This window comes from Nelumbo nucifera, chromosome 7, assembly GCF_055504915.1.
Source record: "Nelumbo nucifera cultivar China Antique chromosome 7, China Antique-T2T, whole genome shotgun sequence".
In the NCBI taxonomy this organism is placed as follows: Eukaryota; Viridiplantae; Streptophyta; class Magnoliopsida; order Proteales; family Nelumbonaceae; genus Nelumbo; species Nelumbo nucifera.
In genome coordinates this window covers 34,289,308-34,295,006 of record NC_142655.1, presented here as the reverse complement: position 1 = coordinate 34,295,006, position 5,699 = coordinate 34,289,308, and the positions used below count along the sequence as shown (strand labels likewise).

The 5,699-nt window shown below is 28.6% G+C and overlaps 1 pseudogene; it reads left to right on the top strand.

The window, feature by feature from the left end:
* The first annotated feature begins 211 nt into the window (after positions 1-211).
* LOC148790354 (receptor-like protein 43) lies at positions 212-1,123 on the top strand (annotated as a pseudogene).
* The last annotated feature ends 4,576 nt before the right edge of the window (positions 1,124-5,699 follow it).

The window sequence follows — 5,699 nt, the reverse complement described above, 5'->3', positions numbered from 1 at the left end:
TCTATCTTAGTTTGTTTTTACCAAGTTGGTATCATTGCAGAGTTTCTATTTTATTTCATAATTACCAAGTTAGCGTTATAACGAGATTTCGAATTTGTATTCAATTAAGACTTTTTTTTGAAGAGTTTTAGTAGGATTCTTTTATGGAGTTTTTTCTTAGATTATGATTAATTAAGACATTCTTTTTGAAGAGTTTTAGTAAGATTCTATTATGGAGTGTTTTCATAGATTATGAAACTTTATTGTAGGAGCTACAAGGGTGTATGCCTATATAAAGAGTAACTGGGGGAAGGCCAAGACAACTTTTGTTATTGAATTTTCTCTTAATTATTCAGTGAAAAATTCTTTTTCCTACTAATTCGATTTCTGCTCTTTTATTTAAAACTTTTCTCAACGTGTTTTGTTTCCATACTGTACCACACCATCCCTCTGGAGTTTACTGAAAACAATAGCTTGAGGACGCTTGACCTCAATGACAACAAACTAGAAGGACCTTTACCCAAGTTTTTGATCAGTTGCAAAAAGCTAGAGGTTCTAGCTCTTGGAAAGAATCAAATACATGATACATTTCCCCATTGGGAATTGGGGGCTCTACCTGTCCTGCAAGCTCTTGTTTCAAGATCAAATAAACTCCATGGCCCCATCGGTCGCCCTGATGAGTGATGATCAGGCAGGTAATTCTTCATTATTCTCCAGGTTAAGTATTATCGACCTCTCTTACAACAGCTTCACATCAGACTTACCATCAGAATACTTCTCCTCCTGGAATGCCATGAAGACAGGAGGTAAGAAAAAATCTCTAGGTAAGTATATGGGGGATGACTACTATCAAGATTCTGTGACAGTGATGAACAAAGGATTGGAAATGGAACTGGTTCGAATCTTCACAGTTTTCAAATCCATTGATCTTTCAAATAATAAATTCCATGGAGATATACCAGAATCCCTGGGGAGTCTCGGGTCACTTATTGTGCTTAACTTGTCTAGCAATAGTCTCACCGGCTCCATCCCATCATCATTCGGAAAACTTTCAGAGCTTGAATCACTAGACCTCTCCAACAACAAGCTCAATGGAAGGATATCTGAACAACTCAGAGACCTCTCCAACACCAGCCACAGTTGATCAAAACTGATTCCATGAGTGAATTTGACTGCACTGCCATGTTGATGGGGTATGGATGTGGAATGGTAATTGGAATTATTACTGGAATTGTATATTTTGGAATGAGCTTAATTGGTTGTGTAGGATGGGTGCTCGACGTGAACGAGGCAACAGAAATTGAAGACAAGTTTCTTATGCAGTATCAGTAATGAGTAGTGTCTTTGGAACATAAAAGGGCTTGCTCTATTGGATGTATTTAGGGTTTGGATTTGTTGTGCAAATAGCTCTGTCCTCAATCTGATCTTGACAGGCGTATGCTCACTCATGTCAAGATCTTACTGGGTTTGCATAAGCTATAAAAGGCTCTTACTGGGTTTGCATAAGTTGTTTATTATATTTTAAAATTGTCATGAATTAAGTTTAGTTGATTGGATGATTTATTCTTCTTTTTTCTAGTCAATGTTGTTTAGGGAATTTGTCTAAAACTAACCATCACTTTTCATCATCATTTCTCTTGAACTCGTCATAACTTTTCATAACGTCTAGGGAACCAGTATCAGTAACTTGATGTTAAATAGACTAACAAGTGTTAGTAGATTATCATTTTACCCTTCATTATATTCGACCCATTTTTTAATATTTCAGAAATACTCCTTTTATTATTCTATTCAAAACCCATTTTTCAGCTTCATTGGAATATTTTCAAGCAGCACAATGAGACAAAACGTCTCTCACGAGTAGAAATCTTATATATAAGACAGTTGGGCACTTAAGGGCATTTTAGTCATAAAAATATGTTTAGTAAGGCTGACTCACCATTCAGGGGCAGTTTGATCATGAAAATTGCATTTATGCTGACATGGACAAATTCTATCAATGAACACTAACGATGCTCTAACGAATGGTGAGTTTTGAAAAACAAAAGCTCACTAACATGGATTTCCTAGATGTTTTGAAAAGTTATTGTTTGTTTAGAGAAATGATAAAAAGTCATGGTGAGTTTTAGACAATTTCCCATGTTTTTGACCCAGAGGGTTGGACCATTCAACCCGGAAGCTTGCCACAAATCCAGTTTTATTTTTCTTGTGAAGTGTGACAGTTCGTTATACTAGTGGGCACCGTGCGATGCACGGGATTTGTTTAATTGGCATGTGGTGCACTGGATTTATGTAGGCATTAAATTTATTAAATAAAGATGTCATTCTGTAATCAAATCTACAGTAGTTGAGTATGATGGTAAATGTTGGTTTAAATTAGACAAATAGATTTGGTTTGTCTTGTCCCAATTAAGACTGCTAAAAGACTCTTGCATCTTGCCTTAACTTTGCTTAACAAAGTGAAGCAGCCCACTGAATCTATTAATGCGAATGGTATGTTGAGACTTTCCAATTGTAAGTAGAACTGGATTAATTGAATTGAGTTGAAACTTCATTTAGTAGAGTATTTGGATAACTGAACCAATTAATAAAAATGACTCGGCCCAATAAAGCAATTCATTTTGACACTGTTCTTGGGTCTTTTACATTAACTACAATTGGGTTAATTGAATCAGGTTGATACAATATATTTGGATAACTAAATTGGTCATTAATTAAGTTGATTTTCCCCGGTCAATCGGTCTTGGGTCTATTACACAGTAAGTAAATATGGGTTATATTGTTGGATCTAGATGACCCTCATGGTCTCTTGCATTTACCCATTAATCTAATTTAATTAAATTAATCAAAATTAAATAAATAAATTTTAATAATTATTTCATATAATAATCTAATCATATAATGAATTATTAAATGTTTGATCTATTTCGTAACTAATTATTAAGGGTATTATTGTAATTTAATAAAAAACAAAACAGTCTTTTATGTTAACTAATTCACTATTTATCCATTCTATTTAATAATCTATTGATATAAGCATTGCACTAATTACTTAACAATTTGTTATTTTTCAAAAAAAAACTTCACAATTTGTTAAATGTTTAATTAAATTGGAAATTAATTGATCAATTATAGTTAAGTGAAATAATTAAATTAATAACTATAATAATTATTTAATGTACTTAATTGGATTAATTTGCATGTTAAGACCTTGGATTTATTTTTAACTAATTCAATTAATTAATTATTGTGGGTTTGCTTTATGTAAATCATATTCAAATTAGGGATGGAAATTTTCCCTATCCCAACGCAAGGGGGACGGGATGGAGACCACCTTGGTGGGGACAAGAACGTGGATGGGGATTAATAGAGATACTTGATTAGGGGTGGGGATTGAAGTCCTCACCCTGCCTTAACTCCAATTATATATATTAAATAGGGTAAAATGTAAAAACCTCCCCTGAAGTTTCTGACAATCCTAAAAACCTCCCTTATAGTTACATTTTAGCAACAACCTCCCTTCTATTTTTGACAAAATACAAACACCTCCCTTCCGTTAATGACTAAGACAAAAACGTTAAAGAGATTATCATTTTTTCAAAATACCTATTTTACCCTTTCTCAAACACTGTTCATTTTTAACGTTTTCCGTCTTAATCATTGATGGAAGGGAAGTATTTATTAATTTTGTCAAAAATAGAGGGGAAGTTTTTATTAAAATGAAACTACAAAAGAGCTTTTTATGTTTGTCAGAAACTTTAGGGAAGGTTTATGTATTTTACCCTATTAAATATATGTACAAGGGAATCATTACGTTCCAATCTTGTTGGGGATTCAAATACATAGAATTGTCAATTTCAAATCATTGACCAATAGATTGCAGCAAGGTTTGGTTCTATAGTGAAGGTGATGATGAACAATAACTTTCCTATATGTCAATGTTCTCTCCATTGAATGATTGAGTGGTATATTTTGAATTTCATCAAATCCATTAGATTTAACCATTGAATGGGTCAACGAGGCATGTGTAAGTTGTTTTTGAAAGTTTAGGGTATATATAAGTAGTTTCTCATATATACAGGGCATATATTAGTAATAATAGTCTCTATAAATATAATATGTATAGAATACTAGTGAATGACCCCATAATTCAACTTGAACCGTTTATTACTTTAATTTAACCATTCTTATTCTTATTATTAAATTATTTTAGTATTTAATAATTAACATTATTAAAATACTTATTAATTATCATTAATTAATAATACAAAAAATGTAGTAGACTACTAAACCGATTGAAAATAATTATATTATTATTATTATTATCACTAATTATTACTAATAATAATGATTTCTGATAAAAATTATTTATTGATTATAACTACTTTAGAAATTAATGTAATTAATTAGTTACCAATTAATAAAACCAGAATAGGTTGATTTAAAATAATGTTTTGAAATCTTAAATTATTGAAAATAAAAAATATTAATTTCAAAATACAAAAAATTTAAATAATTATTGTGAGAATTAGTTAGAGTAGTTCAGATAATTGGTGAAATTAGTAGTTTTAAGATCTGAAAATTCTGATAATAATTGGTTTTAAATATTGTTTTCAAATATGAAATTATTGAAAATAAAAATAATAACATCAAAATATAAAAAATCAAAATAATTACTGAACATTTATTACCATTTCAAGTATATTTTGGAATATTTATTATATTTTAAAATAACTAATAATTATTGAATATATTTATTATAATTTATTATAACTAATATCAAAATCTAAAAACTCGATATAATTATTAAAAATTTGAATTACTCAAAATATTATTACTGTTAATTAATAACTACATTATTTTTCATGTATTTATAGTAATGCATTAAAATACTGTAATTATAAAATAAATTACTGTAGTTATCAAAATACTGTTAATTACACTTTAAAATATGGTAATTAAGGCGGGAAGGGGCTTCATTACGTCGATGCGACCTTCTCTTCCTGCTGGATAAGGTATCCATCCGCATGTATGCAATTCAAATATTAACAATTCAATTGAATTATTATTATTATCATTAATAATTCAATCCGGTTAGTATATATAATAATAATCATATTATTATTATTATTATCAATAATTATAATTAATTATTACTAAAACTAATGATGGTAATTATTACTTCGGAATGCTAATTAATTAATGATAATTAATAAGTATTTTAATAATGTTAATTATTAATTGGGATGAAACATTAACTGGTTATTATAATTGTATATATTAGATATATTAGATATTTAATTATTCAGTATAATAATTAATATTATTATTAATGAAAATAAGTATAAAATGTAAATATGCAATAATCATTACTTATTTTAAGTTACTGTTGATTAATTCAAATAAACAGTAATTACTGAAATTAATTAAGTACATTAATTTCTGAAAATGTTATTATTTGAAAATAATAATTATTCATGGCAATAAATAAAATAAGTAATTTCAATAACCATTAACATATTTCAGTAATTTTCAATAATTATTTTGAAATTTCAGGTTTCAAAATAATTAGTTATCATTTTTCAGTTATTAAATATTTCCCTGAAAAATATACAATAATTACTCACATAATAATTAGCTTTTACAGTAATTACATTAATTTGAAAATAAATGTGAAATTTTGAAAAGTCAGACTTATTGTAAGTATTTATTTTTCCTAA